The sequence below is a fragment of the Coccinella septempunctata genome, chromosome 2 (genome assembly GCF_907165205.1).
Source record: "Coccinella septempunctata chromosome 2, icCocSept1.1, whole genome shotgun sequence".
Lineage (NCBI taxonomy): Eukaryota > Metazoa > Arthropoda > Insecta > Coleoptera > Coccinellidae > Coccinella > Coccinella septempunctata.
Window position 1 is genome coordinate 4,452,268 of NC_058190.1, and position 16,624 is coordinate 4,468,891.

Consider the following 16,624-nt stretch of genomic DNA (forward strand, 5'->3'; position numbering starts at 1 on the left):
CCATTCATATCATGCACCAACATTAAAAAGAGCTGCTTTTAACTTTCTATTTCACAGACTAATTAACATTCCCCTATCCCCTGAAAAATACAATAAAGAAAGGAATATTATATACCAAATTGGCTTCAATAATCAATACACTAGAGAATATATAGATCAGATATACCATTCAATCAAAAGAAAAACAATATTGAAGAAAATCTACCCCCATATTGCGAAAAGAAAACAATATCTATCCATTCCCTTCTATAAAGGTCTACATGAAAACATCCAACATATCGTTAACAAATACGATTATACTCTGATAAATAATCGACATAAAAATATCGAAAATTTGTTAGTTAACAATAAGACAAAAACCAAAAAAGAAGAACAAAGCGGCATATACAAAATCAACTGCACAGATTGCCCTGCATTCTACATCGGAATGACCACACGTAACTTTAAGAAACGATTCAACGAACACCGCAGAAATACACCTAAATCAGCCTTAGGATGCCATCTAGAAGAACATAAACATAACACTGACTTCGACAACTTGAAAATACTACATAAAGAACATAATTATTACAAACTAACATTACTTGAACAACTGGAAATTCTAAAGAACAGAAGTAATCAACATTTACTAAACGATTTGACAGAATTCAATTTACGAGATAACAGCATAATAAAAATGATACATTTCCCGAACACAACACATAACGTTAGAAACTCGACAAATGACACCCCAAATTAATCTTCTAATCAAACTCCTATTTTCCACTACATTTTACATATTGAACACGACAGGAACTTCGACGTTTAGGATTTATTTCAAATAACTGAATAGAGAAAAATTATTTCTGGAAGTCACATTTCATCCTTGATCCATCATATATGTTTACCAATTTACCTCCAACGACGGTAAGATTGCACACTCTCATTCTTTCACAATGACCTCCGTTTATGTAAAAAGTAGCATCATTTAAATTATGAAAAATGTAATTTCAGCTGGCCTGATGATGGCTTAATTCATAGCCGAAATCGATCGCCAAAGAATTATAATATAATTACAGTGTGTTTTTATTTGCATTCACCAATATTAAATCACTTATCAGCATTTCAGTATTTTGAAAATTGTTCATTACTCTTCTTTCACATAAGATTCGGTGAAATCCTGAATTTTTCTTCCATTTAATGTGTCTTGTTTCGTTCAAAACCTTCCCGCTTAAAAACTGATCTGTTGTATTTTCCAGGCGAATAACTAGATTTGGTATGACTTCAATCAATTCGTATGAACGTCAATTATGTTCGTCACATTTTTCGACTTCATAGTTTCCGAAGAGATTCGACCTTGTGATAAAATACGTAATAACAGAAACTTTAACGTAGAACGGGCAACACAGCGTTGATTCAAAACTCAAAAATGTTTTGACTAGCAATTCCACAACATGCCGCCAGACGAAGAAGACGTGCTCTCGGATTGCTCAGATCAAACCGAGCCCGAGTCGTTTATGAAGTGCTGTAAAACTAGAAAATGTAGCGTAAAAGTTTGCATAAAGTGCTTTTCGTTCTATCATAAAAGTTGTATTAAGAAGAATCCCAACATAGTAGTGTTAGATAACGCAAAAGTGATTTGCTGTGGAAGCCCGAGTAGTGAAGATGAAACAACACAAAAAGGAGATAAAGAAGCGCTTCTAATTGAAATTCGATATCTACGAGAAATAGTAGAAGAAACACGAGACAAGAATAATATTCTGAAAATCAATAATAAATTCTTAATGGATCGAGTAAGTACACTTGAAAAACAAATCGAGGCAAAAAAAGAAGTAAAAAATAGTATCAACTATAGAGTAAACAAAACCAACGATGATTGTGATGAAAATGCTACCTGTGAAAAGGATACAAATGTTCAACCTAATACCTCTACTTATCAAAAGAGGCCACCACCATCGGACATTAAACGCAGACCACAGAAATCATATAATGAAGCCGCCATAAACGATGTTTCAGTTCAAATACCCTCACCCCAAACTCTAATCTCAAATGCAGAAGTACAACCAAAACATAAACAATCCATAACAACACAACAATCTTCATCGAAAAATATAATTAGAAGCGAAATTTCTAGAGGAAGTGGGAAGCCTAATCAACTAATCAAAGTTGCTCCAAAGGGCAGAAACTGGATATGGGTAGGTGGAATCGATTCAAACACAACAGAAGATAACATTGCAGCATACGCTAAAGAGAGATGGCCTGACAAAGATGTGCTATGCTTCGAACTGAAATCTAAACACCCAAAAAAGGCATTCAAATTCGGTAGCAGAGATCTGGAATTCAGCGAACTTCTACAACCTGAAGCCTAGCCAGAGGGAGTCAAAATCCGTAGATTTCGCAGTGACTAGTGAAGTGGTGAGAACCAGATCTGTGAGTGTTGATCAGACCACTAGGTTTGTGTCGAAAAAATCGGTTAGAAACATCTCATTTTACTACCAAAACGTGAGAGGTTTACGAACAAAACTAAAAGATATTTCACATGCTATTACAAGTTCAAATTACGACGTTATTTGTTTAACAGAAACCTGGTTAACATCCGATTTCAGGAATTCCGAACTAGGTTTCAAATCATTCAATGTTTATCGTAAAGATAGAGATAGTTACACTAGTCCTAAGTTATTGGGAGGAGGAGTACTGATAGCCATAAATAGAAAATTTATCTCTCGCATATTAAGTATAGAAAATGTAAATACAGAACATATAAAGGGTGGCCCATTTAAAAATTGGAATTTAATTTTGCTATAAAAAAAAAACTGCTCAATATTTTTCAATGGTTGAACATTTATTTAAAAGGTTGGTTCATGACATTTATTTATGAAAAATAATTTCGGCCAAATGACCACCACGGCTGACTTGGCAGTAGCCTATTCGTTCCACCCAATTTTTTAATGCATTTTCGATTGTTTGAGCTCTATTTCACCAATAGCTGCTTGAATTTCGGTCTTGAGGTCTTGAATTGTTTCTGGATTGTTGGCGTAACACTTATCTTTCACCGCTCCCCAAAGATAATAATCCAATGGCGTCAGATCGCAGCTTCTTGGTGGCCAATTCACATCAGCATTTCTGCTGATTATTCGATTTCCGAAAATGCGGCGTAAAACATCGATTGTGGCGTGTGCTGTATGGCTCGTTGCACCGTCCTGTTGAAACCAAACATCGTCCAAGTCGTCAGCTTCAATTTCTTGAAAGAACCAATCGTTCAACATTGCGCGGTAGCGCTCGGCATTGACGGTTACGGCGATTTCTGCTTCATTTTCAAAGAAAAATGGACCGATGATGCCGCCAGACCAAAGTCCGCACCAAACAGTCACTCGTTGTGGGTGCATTGGCTTCTCTATGACGACGTGCGGGTTTTCTGTGCCCCAGATGCGACAATTTTGCTTATTAACATAACCACCGAGGTGTAAATGAGCTTCGTCCGAAAAGACTTTTTTTCGATAAAATTCGTTATCCTCCGCCAAACAATTTTCCGCCCAATTTGCGAACCGTAGACGACTCGGATGGTCATTTGGCTTTAGCTGTTGCACCAATTGAACTTTATACGGCTTCATGGCAAGATCTTTACGCAAAATTCGTATCAAAGAAGTGCGTGAAATGTCCAATTGTTGAGAACGATGGCAAACTGATGTTGATGGTTGTTCACGCACACTTTCAGCCACAGCAGCAATATTTTCGGTTGAACGGACCGGACGTGTACGTACACGTGTTGGTTTATCCACCAACATTCCGGTTTCACGAACACTTTTCACAAATTGATCCACAAATTAGGTTTTTGGAACATTTTTTTTGTCGAATTTTTTTCTTAAATTTCTCACAGTTTGAGTAAAAGACTCACCACTTTGGAAATAAGTTTTTAATATTTCCCAACTTTCTTCATGCGAATAGCCTCCCATTTCGTAAACTTCAAACTTTCAACTAAATATTAGTCACGTCAAAAAGAATAGTTGACGTTTATAAAGTCAAATAATCGGTAGTTCAAATTCCAAACACTAGATGGACCACCCTTTATGTGCATTACTAACTCATGGCTCTCAGAGAATATTGATATCTTGTGTTTATTTTCCTCCAGGTTGTAATCTATCAGTCTATGAAAATTACTGTGAAGACTTAGAATTGTTAGTTGATGAGTTACCTGAACTAGATCTTATATGCTTAGGAGACTTTAATATTCCGGATACATGTTGGCATGATTATAATGAGTTAAGAGTTTGCTCGAACAAAGCACAAACAATAATCTTGAATACCTCACTGCTATTGAATATGACACAAAAGAATAAAATAAGGAATACCAATAATGTTATATTAGATTTAATATTTTCAACGTTTATAGATCTTGATATTTTGATTTCTAGAGATGAATTGGTGGGTTGCGATACGCATCACCCTGCTTTATATTTCGAAGTTACCATCGAAACCGGTATTACTGATCGTTTCTCAAGATCAACTTATTTTGACTTCAAAATGGCTGATTTCATAACTATAAATGATTTATTACAGAGCCTTAATTGGGATCCTTTAATTGATATGAATGTTAATATAAGCGTTTCCAACTTTAACGAAACAATAAAAAATATCATTGATAAACATGTACCAAAGAGAACTGCATTACGTCATACTTATCCTCCTTGGTTTTCTACAGAACTGAAACAGTTAATATCGGCAAAAAAAAGAGCTCATAAAATGTACAAAAAAAATCAATCAACCTCAAATTATCTGGATTTTGCTGAATTGAGGAAAAAATGCAAGGTAGAATTGGAGAGCTGTCATAAGTCATACATAGACTCAATAGAAGAGTCCTTAAACGTGAATCCAAAGTATTTTTGGAAATATATAAATGATCTGAGAACGTCTAAAGATCTTCCCAACACAATGTACCTTAAATCCGAAATATCGAGTGAACCTGCAGGAATAGCTAAATTGTTCAGAAGTAATTTTTTAAAGATATTTCAGAAATCCAACCCTAAAGAAACAAACATAGTATACGAAAATTCAGTAGATATATCAACATGCACTTTTTCTGATGAAGAGATTCTCAATGAGCTAGAGGCATTACCGGATAGAAACGATGCAGGACCTGATGACGTTTCTGCTATGTTTTTGAAGCGATGCAGTGGAAACTTAGCAACACCAATACGTAAAATCTTCAATATGTCAATACAGACAGGAACTTACCCTGAGTGTTGGAAAATAAGTTATATAACGCCAGTGTTCAAGAGCGGGGACAGGAGTGATATTGAAAACAGACCAGTTTGTAAACTGTCATATATTCCTAAGATTTTGGATTCATTATTGGCCAAACGACTTACACCTCTTTTCAAACATATCTTTATAGAAGAACAACACGGGTTTATTTCCAAGAGGTCGGTGACAACTAATTTGACAATATATGCAGATCATGTGATAAAATCATAGAACGATAAAATCCATGACAAGTAGAGCACAAACAGATTGTGTGTATACAGACTTCTCGAAAGCCTATGATAAAGTTGCTCATTGGTTACTTATAATTAAGTTAAAGAAACTAGGAGTGAGATCCCCACTAATTGATTGGATAGCAGATCGAATGCATCAAGGAAAATTAAGGGTCAAAATTTTGGACATATTATCTGAAGAAATATTAGTAGAATCAGGAGTACCGCAAGGTTCTCCCTTGTCTTCCTTACTGTTTCTGTGCTTCATTAACGACATCAAAGGTTTCATCCGATTCGGGGCATTTCTATTGTTTGCGACGATTTGAAAATATTCCAGATGATTAGAAATCTTGAAGACTGTAAATTGTTACAACAAGATTTAGACAGTTTACTGGACTGGTGTAATAAAAATGAGATGTCACTTAATGTGGCAAAATGCCGAATAATGAGATTGCACAGACTACAGGTTCCAATAGTTTTTGACTACAAAATAGGAGAAGAAATTCTAGAAAGCGTAACTTTAATAAAAGATTTAGGAATTTACATCGATCAAAAGTTCAATTTCATAGCTCATGCTCAATTTGTAGCCAGTAAAGCGCTTAAAATGTTAGGATTCATAAAAAGGAACATGAAAGATTTTAGAGACACACGAGCAATGACAACTGTGTATACCACTAATGTTAGAAACATTTTAGAATACACTACAGTGGTATGGTCGCCTTTTTATGAAGTACACGTCAAAAACATCGAAATGGTACAAAGAAAATTCATACGCTGGATAGCTTTCAAGAAAAATATTCCTCTTTGTAGTTTAAATTATTCAAGTTTACAGCAGGAGCTAGGATTAAACTCATTAGAAAACAGAAGGAGAAATTTTGATTTAATGTTTATATATAAAATTTTGAATAATTACACAGATTGTAAATATCTCTTAGAGAGGATAAGATTGAATTGTTGCACTATAAATTTCAGGAACCGAGAACTGTTCAAAATACGATTTTGTTTTAATAATCCGATAGATAGAGCATTAAGAGAGGCGAATTCTAGAGATGTTGATTTGTTTTCACTATCTATTTTTTCAATGAAAAGATACTTGGAAAGGAATCAAGTTTATTAATGTGCATATAATAAGATTTGAGTAAAAACTCATGTAAACCTTTCTGGTATTTGGTTTTTTTTTTTTTTTAAATCAGATATTGTATAATTTATTTTGTAAAATGGCAAGGCCGTATGAATAAATAAATAAATAAATAGCTTCATAACCCCACACTTTCGTACTATACAGACTGAAATGTGTCAAATGTCCATGGCCAACCGAGTGCTAAAATAAAAGTGAATCGAATACATATGCACACCCCACCCAGGCTATAGAGTATAGAGGAAGAGCCTCAGATTTACCTTGCGCCTAGGGCGCTTGTAACCTCAGTCCGCCACTTTATCACCGTTACCAGCAGGATAACCACTTCTTTATCTCACCGGAATTCATTTTCAGCCCATTTAAGAATCACGCCCCCGCAGGCTTTCGAGCTCTCTGTTTCGAAAATATTCAATTCAGCTGGGGGTAACCATCGGGGATTCTCGCTTGTTTATGACACCGTGAAAACCGCGATAACGAACGTAAAACGACAATGCGGAGATAAAAATATTTTCATTGCCACCAGCAGTCAGCGGCCGTAATGAAATTTTTATGGCTTCTGTCAATCACGTTCAGAACGTATTGTTACACAATGTTATCGCCAAATTTGACACTGGAACTACTGAGTGCGTTATCTTCCGATTTGTTCAAGATAAAGACTCGGCCAAGATGATTTTTATAGTACAGGGTGGACAAATTTCTTTGTCTACTGAAGGGATCTCGAAAATTATAGCAGCTAGAAGAAAATGGACGGCACATTCTCGAGCTCTTTTTTCCTGACTATTCCAAATCTGAAAACAGTCCAGCCTAACGTTCATAGATTTTGAGTTATGAACGAAAATTGAGAAATTGTCATTTTCAATGAAGCTAAATAACTCGCTTATTTGAACTCGTATTCGAAATCCGTTGTTACATTCTACAGGCGCTTCTTTATGAGGAATTCGAATATTATATCAATAATTTTTTTTATCCAGTCATTTTCGAGATACGACAAGGATTTCTGATTTTTCAAATGTAAACAATAGTTGAAAGTTCTTTCATCTTGCTGTAATTTTTTTGCTGATTTCAAAAGTGTATCATAAATATGTCGCTATTCACATGAATGTAACGTAAAAAAAAACATTCAATACTTTTTCCAGCTTTTCGATTCAGTGTTGAATTTTCAGTAGGCTGGCGTAACCATAGCGACCGTTGAAAATGCATTATGGTTCGTGAACTTCACATAATCCTATGTGAACTCAACCTTCTGCGATAGGAATCACCGACTGTCGAATAATTATTTCTTTTATATATCGAGATCGATATCCTTTAAAAGAGAGAGTAAAAGAGATTCGTCTGATTTTTGAAGAAGAAAATTTATCCAATTGTAGTTTTTCTATTTATGAAATAACCTCAAAGAGTCAGTTATATAAATAAAATACGATAGCTATCTATAATTATAATTATTACAAAAGTAAGATGATGAAAAATAGGTACTTCTGTCAACGGTAGTGTTGGAATTGTGAACCATTGTAAGATAAGCATGCCAAACATCGAGAGAACAAACGATGGCAAATTAATCATCGAAATATTTATTCAGCAATCCGTGATTCCAATCATAGAGGCTCAGGTTAACAAAATATAATGCATATTAAACGGTTGCTATGGTAAGCCAGCCTACTTATAATTCATCAGAGAATCAAAAAGCAGAAAAAAGTATTGAAATTTTTTCTCGTGTAATATTCATGTGTATAGCAACATATGATACATTTTTTAAATCAGCAAAAAAATTGCAGCAAGATGAAAGCACTTTCAACTGCAGTTCACATTTGAAAAATCAGAAATCCCTGTCTTATCTCGAAAATGACTGGATCAAAAAATTTAATGATATCATATTCGAATTCCTCATAAAAAAGTGCCTGTAGAATGTTACAAGGGATTTCGAATAAGAGTTCAAATAAGCGAGTTATTCAGCTTCGTTGAATATGACAATTTCTCAATTTTCGTTCATAACTCAAAATCTATGAACGTTAGTCTGGATCAGTTTTCAGTTTTGGATTAGTCAAGAAAAAAAGCTAGAGAATGTGCGGTCCGTTTTCTTCTAGCTGCTATAGTTCTCGAGATCCCTTCAGTAGACAATGAATTTTGCCCACCCTGTACAGTTTCCTAGGCGTGATTTTTCCTCCAAGGGCCAAATAATTTTCAGTCACACCAAGAAGATGCATGGACTGATCCTCCTCAATCCTCCATCGTCAAGTCAGGAGTCTTTTTTTAGAAATAAAAATGGAGCCCTGTTTCGTTGTTTTATAGCCTGACGAAAAACGTCTGAACAGATTACACTGATATTTTTCAACCTTCCTCACAAAATATTGGAAAAGTTTTTCTGGGAAACTGGGAAAATAAAGAAAACTCCAACTTTATGCCCACTTATACTCCATTCACTTTTATTTTATCATTCGGTTGGCCATGGAAATTTGACACATTTCACTCTGTACAGTACGAAAATGTGGCGTTGACGCTTGTCAAAACATTTTTGGGTTTTAAATCAACGCTATGTTGCCCGTTCTACGTGAAAGTTTCTGTTATTATGTATTTTATCACAATGTCGAATATCTTCGGAAAATATGTGACATATTTATATCAACATATCAACATAATTGAAGTTTATACAATATGATTGAAGGCATATCAAATCCAGTTATTTGCATGGAAAATACCAGAGATCAGTATAATATCATAATATGCACTAGCTTCAGGAGAGTTGATGTTCGTTATCTTCTTTGGCTAAAGTTTGAATACGTTACATCTGTTGTAGATTTCAAAAATATTAACCCGAAGATGAAATGCATAGGATGCAGTGTTTGGGAATGGGTATCTCCCGAAGGAATTAAGAGATAATTACAAGAATATTTAATTCTTCAACAAAAATCATCTTGCATCAATATAAGTGAAAGGAATCAAAGGAAGTTTCAAGTCAAGATGAACTTCACCTTTGAACAAAAATTCCACATGAATAAACAATTAACAGGACATTTTGCGCGTATTTGTTGCTGTTCATCTTAATACATTGATATAATAATAATAATTTGGTATTTATTGGTACCGTAAGTCATTTACAATATATAGGACAAGTCAAATGAAAAATAAAAAAATCAATTTTCGGGAACTTATTCTACGATGACATAAAATTCTCAAATGCCACCACTTTTTTGGGTCTCCCAATAGAAGTAAATTCATTATCATCCTCTTCATTCACAATTTTTCTGATCTTGGAAATATTCAGCAGAAATATAAGTCGTTTAGATTGAAATGAAACATTTTGTAAATTCTCTTACATTGAATATGTTCGCTACCGTCTGATGTATTGTGGATTTTAGAATATCAGGGTATAACTATTTGAATGAGCGGACCTGAATTATAAATAGCACTTCCTGAAACCCTGTCTTTTCTCTTTTTCAATCATTTTCGTCATTTTCATAATAAAAATTTATATTAGCTGTGGCACGGCGTTATGACATTAACGACATTTCATGAGTGCCAACCTTATCCTCGAGCTTACTCCGTTCTAGTTACAAAAACTATTTCATGGCTAACCGACTAATAAAATAAATGAGAATCTCGATGAGAATGAAGTATACTTACACCTTACTTAATTACAAAGAATAATGTTTAACATCAATCACCAAGTCAGCTTGTTCATAATGCACAATAGACAAGGTGCTTTTGAAGGTGAGGCTTTTTTTCAACAGAAGGTAGAACTGGTCAAAATTTTTTTTGAAATGGCTCATTTCGCTACCGACTGACAGAAGAGACTTGGACACAAGTGTAAAAAAATAGAATAATACTTTAAAATCTCACCAATAAAATTCGTCTAAATTATTCACGAATTTTTTCACATTGACATCACAATCTTCTTTTTCGAACATTTCAACAATCGTCGTAGAAATGGGATGATATGGGGAAACATCATAGCACGTTTTCAACATAACTAACATAAGCACTTTAAAGAAACTGCCTCGATATTCTACATTTTTTTTACCCTAAATTGAACGATACAACAATTATGATTCTCTCAAAAGTGACCTGATGCATCTAATCCGATAAACTTGGTACTGAACCATTCATTGTCCAGCCATATGTTTATGTTTCGTTTCGTTTTTGCGATGCCGGAGTCACCTCCCACAGTCCCGTACTAGAAATTCAATGAAATTTTGTCGAACTTCTAGGGGTTGTAGCTCAGCCATCTTGAATATTTTATGTAGACAATTTTTGGTTAAACGACTTATTTTTATGAGTTCTACCTTCCGTCAAAAAAAAAAAGAATTGGAAGTTTACCAATTTCATTACCTAGTTAGGTACTTCCGGTATGAACAAGTGTGACGAAAACATAAGAATATTTTAGATTCTCTTGGAATCCCCGAAAATGAATTTCATGAAAATATTTTGGGTATACAGGGTGTTTCCAAATTAGACGTGAACCTTGGAGGAGGTGTTAGTATCACTCATTTGCTGTCGTTTGGGTCATATGTATTTATTGATAACCAAAAATCAACAGTTTCCGAGATATTTGAGTTCTTGTGTTTTTCAAAAAAATTCTCACCTCACTTCATTTTTCATCAATTTTTTTTACGTTGACCAAGTTTGATTATTATTTCGGATTGTTTTTGATTTGTTCTTGATTCTTGAGGTCTAATGAAACACTTTTTTCTTTTACCATTTTTTCCGAATCGATTGGGTTTAAAAAATACATGATATTGAAAACCTCGTTGAAAACCCATAAAAAAATGTTATTTTCAGTTCTCACAATCGTTTTTATCGAATTATGAATTTCGGCATATAGTTTTTCATTTATTTGATAAATCTTTTTCGAACACAAAATATCATCCACGTCTTCCAGTTTTCTCATTATGACCATTAAGTACAATAAAAAAAACATAAAATTCAAAGAACCCAACTCGCGCAACTGTTGAAATTAAGTTGGAAGCAATATTCAATGAATATTTGAACCTAGATTTGAACCTCGATTTGAACGTTTCGTAAAATAAAAGTTTTCTTCACATTTTCTCGATTAATGCGCCGTTTTCGAGTAATTTGATATTTAAAAATCAAAAAGTATCCGTGAAATTTGAAAAATTGGCTACTTTGGCTGAATATACAACTCTGTTTAAAAGATCCACAGATGTGTAGTGGCACAGATTTAGCTAGTTATTCTGAAGGTAATTTTGTTTTTTCAGGGATGGTATAGCTCATTATGAAAACTTAAAATGGCTATATCTTTTCATAGGGGCCAAATCGGAAAAAATGATAAAGAAAAAAGTGTTTCTTTCGACTTCAAGAATCTACTATTAAAATATTTTTACGTGTCAAAGATTCACTCTTATACAGGGCGTTCGTTGAGTGAGTGTACAAACTTATATGACAAGTATAACTCATATACAGGGTCTTTCACGAGGAACCTCACCCATATTTATACGGGAAACTACTGAACGTATTTTCATGAAATTCAGCACTTATAAGTATTTCACGATGCTGATGAAATCTAAAATAATTTCAAGGCATGAGCACCTCCAGTTTTTCCGAAAATGACGTCAACTTCCGTTTTTCAAATCAGAACACCATTTTTTTATTGCAGAAATAGATTCCTTAGAAAATTTCAAGTTATTATGATGTAACATTTTTCAGTTTTGGTTGGAAAATTATCTCTGAGCGGAAAAATTCGAAAAAAAAATAGAAAATAGAGCTCCGCTGAAACAAGAATAACTACGAGGTTTTTGGATGGAAAATTTTCATTTTTGGGATTTTTCAAGATGTAAGATTGATGTATCCACTTTAGAAATCGAAATCGCGATTCATGATACAGGGGGTGAAAAAATCGCTTTCAAAGTTAGGGATGACAAAATTGTGAAAAATCAATTTTTTCAAATTAGAACCCCATTTTTTTATGGCAGATATTGAATCTACGTTAAAAAATAATGTGAGTGTATGCAGTATGCATCACACCCTTGCCCTAAAGTGGATATTTTCTGAGTTATTCACAAAAAACTGTTTTTCGTCTTGAATTTCCAGCTATTTCTCTTCCCTTCACGCCAAAAAGATGAAATTTTCAGGAACTGTTACTTAAACCATGTTTTAGATTTTACTACCCTAATATGCAAGAGGAAAAAGTTACAGGTTGTTCCTAAATAGATGGCGAATTTTGATTCGAATTTGTATCGGAAACCTCTTTATTTCAACTAATCGGCCATCGGTTTTCTCTCCAGTGATAAATAAATAATTCCTTATGAACTATATGCAAAAACTTACCATGTTTTACATTCTTTTTTTTTAATGATAGATATCATTAATTACATCTGCCAAATTCCTCTTTATTCAGTAGCATTTTGTGTTTACTATTAATTTGGTGATAATTCGTATTGAGTTATAAAATCGATCACTATGCCTAATTTTACCAAAGAAGATCATTTAAATCTCATTCTACTTCATGGAGAATGTAATAAAGATGTAGATAGAACGATTCGACTGTTCATTGAGAGGTTTCCTGACCGACCCAGACCAACGAGAGATACCATTAACAGAACCATGACAAACTTGAGAAATGTCCGATCTTTCGTTAAGAAAACTATACACAGAGAAAAAAGTGTAGTAGAAGATGAGAACAACGAAATTACAGTTCTTTCATATTTTCGTGTGAATCCTCAAAATTCTCTCAAAGATGCCGAGATTGATTTGGGATTATCTCAATCGAGTGTTTGGAGAATATTAAAAAAACATAAAATGCACCCATATAAATTCAATAGGGTACAGCATCTGAAGGAAACTGATTTCGTCAGGAGAACATAGTTTTGCGAAGCTATGATGATTCGATTTCAAGAGAATGAAAACTTTTTGGACTGTATAATTTGAACAGATGAATTTAAATTCACAAAGAATGGTTCTTTCAATAGGCATAACAGTCATTATTGGGATGAAGAGAACAACCACCACTTCAGACAATGGAACTTTCAAGAGACCTGGAGTTTCAATGTTTTTTGCGCCATCAAAAATAATGCAATTCTCAATGTTCACCTTTATGATGGGACTTTAACTGGTAAGATAGAACACTACACATGTTTGCATTATTTAAAGAATGTTCTCCCTTAGGAGATAGATATTCTGACATATTGACTCAAATAATTGAGCCGCTAGTACAGAACCATAATACTTATGGTATCAACAAGATGGCGCGCCTCCACACAATTCACTCAATGTGTCAACTATCGTCTACAGACTATTTGAAGATCGATGGTTGGCGAACAATGGTCCACATCTTTGGCCACCACGTTCTCCCGATTTAACTCCTTTAGACTATTATGTTTGGGGTAGGATAAAAAATATTGTCTACTCAACTCCCCTGACTGATAAAGAGGACTGCATAGAACGAGTCAGAAATGCGTTCAGGTTTGTTTAGATTTTTAGATTCATAGTTTTGAAACTCAATTTGGTTTTTAACCACTTTTGCAGATCTCTTCCTCCCGATGAAATAAGAAGAGCAACGCACGAAGCATTCCTGAGACGTATAAATAAATGTCTAGAAATTAACGGTCAAAACTTTGAGCATCTTCTCTAGTTATAACTGCGATAGTTTGCCATGGTTCTCCTAATAGTAACTTGAAGTCGGTTTCAAGAAGGGGTGAAAAATCTACAGCATGGTTCAAATAAGAGTTCCTGAAAATTTCATCTTTTTGGCGTGAAGGGAAAAGAAATAGCTGAAAATTCAAGACGAAAAACAGTTTTTTGTAAATAACTCAGAAAATATCCATTTTAGGGCAAGGGTGTGATGCATAAACTCACATTATTTTTTAACGTAGATTCAATATCTGCCATAAAAAAAATGGGGTTCTAATTTGAAAAACGGAAGTTGACGTCATTTCCGGAAAAACCGGAGGTGCTCATGCCTTGAAAATATTTTAGATTTCATCAGCATCGTGAAATACTTATAAGTGCTGAATTTCATGAAAATACGTTCAGTAGTTTCCCGTATAAATATGGGTGAGGTTCCTCGTGATTGACCCTGTATAGGTATAGCAAAAAAGTGTTTCTTTTGACCTGAAGAATCTAATGTTGAAATATTTGTAAGAGTGAAAGACTCACCCTATATGCTTAGTTCTCTGAACTTCGGAGATACGTATATAAAATTATAGAGACAAGTATATAGTAAACTTTATATTTAGGAGATTCTACTTGTTGTTGCTGATGACTGTAACTTATTTCTCATGACCATTGCTGTGAGTTCTTCTATTGTTGATTTGTTGTTTGAGTAATTTTGTCTGCCTGACAATTGTTTTTTCAGACCCTGAGGATGACACAATTTGAGGTCGAAATATAGGTATTCGCTAAAAAGGTCTTTCAATTATACCATTTGCCCTACGCCGTATACATATTATTTTTGCTGAATTATAAAATTATATCTCATCCGATTAGAAGCTAACGTTCCATGTATAAATGTACCTAGAATGGAATCATTCACCGAGAGAAATCTCGGTAGTTTTCTGGGAAACAGAGTGAAAATAATCATCATTAATGAAATAAAACCAATTTTCACAGCGAAAATAGACCTTCAGTGCAATTCGTCTGTGTTTTAACTCGTCCCATCAGCATCACGAGAACATATCGTTCACTCGAAAATCAACAAAATTCAAAACAAATATCAAATTATAGGACACGATGAGAATCCATCAAGAAGATAATTATAATCCGAAACCAAACATGTTTACATTGTGAGCAGGGGCCACTTACTCCATAATATTTCAGTGCTAGAAACGTGACAGTCTAGTTTAGTGTGAACACACGTCGAATTTAAAAATAATCGCGAAATATCTCAGTTTGTCGAAAAAGCACTCCCGCGGCCGACGCGAACTTGACTGACGGAGGCGCCGCAACGCTGGCGATGCTTCGCGCTGGACACGCCGTTTTCAAGACGAAGCTGGAGTTGTCATGGAAACGCACCGGGGTAGACGAATTATCGGCTCGGACTTAAACGTGAGTGCCACCTTTTGAGCGGGGACTGAACTAAACAAAGGCAAAACTGTGATCCGATGATTTCATCGTATGTTCTGCAGGGTGAGTCTTTGATTTGCACATTTATTTCAACAGAGGGTTCCTGAGATAGATAGATAGATAGATAATTTATTGGTGCTATGTTACAAACTACATTGTATTACACAAGTCAGTGATATCAATAGAGAATATAGGTGTAATCCACTGTACAACTATACGACATAAAAATATTAAAATCCCAAATGATATGAGTACCATATCGCTGTCAAAAGTAAATAATAGCTATTTATGTAACAAGTACATAAATTAGGTCTTTATGGACGAGTCCAAATAACTTGGGCAAGTCCATAAAGCCTAATTATGTACGAGTTGCATACAAAGCTTTATGTTGGACTGCAATGCAGAAATTTTATTTTCTGAAATTGCTTATTACTGAAAAACATTAAGTGTGCTTTTGATTTTCTTACCTTAGTAACCAGCTACCTTAGCAACCTTAGTAAACACAGTTGTTTACTTCCCTAATTTTGTTACAAACGTCATAATAATCCAAAAAATAGATAGTACTGCAGAAGAAAGCGTAGAAAATTCAGCCGTAAGCGCCAAAAAATCTCTCTTACATACTAAATCTAAAAGTGCCTATGAAAATATGTATGCGGCCTATAACAAGTGATGTAAAACAAAGAAAATTGTAAAATCTACAGAAGACAGTATTCTGGCTTACTTCAATAGTGAATTGAAAGCTCACAAAAGTTCTTCGCTATGGACTACATATGTAGATGAATCAAAAAGTACTAAAATAAGTGTTGCCACCATAATATTGGGCCAGGAAGTAGTTGATTCAAGCATCAAGAGTATTAAATTGCAGATCGAAAACTGTGCTTCCACTTCGAGCTCGACTTCCTCAGGCATGCATTTTTATAATGACAAAAAATGTGTTTTTAATATTCACTACCACACTAATGCTTAGAATAGTAATTCATGATTTTGTTTTAAGTTCGAATTTCAATTCTTCTTCCTTGAATAA

At 34.3% G+C, this 16,624-nt stretch overlaps 1 protein-coding gene across 1 annotated transcript in view; it reads right to left on the reverse strand.

Annotated features, from left to right (window-relative positions):
• The window catches only part of LOC123307624 (diacylglycerol kinase 1), a 262,505-nt gene extending 246,856 nt beyond the window's left edge, over positions 1 to 15,649 (reverse strand). The window contains exon 1 of the mRNA XM_044890010.1: positions 15,340 to 15,649. The gene's annotated coding sequence lies outside the window, so the exon portion shown is untranslated. The remainder of the gene's footprint in view (positions 1 to 15,339) is intronic.
• Between the last annotated feature and the right edge of the window lie 975 nt (positions 15,650 to 16,624).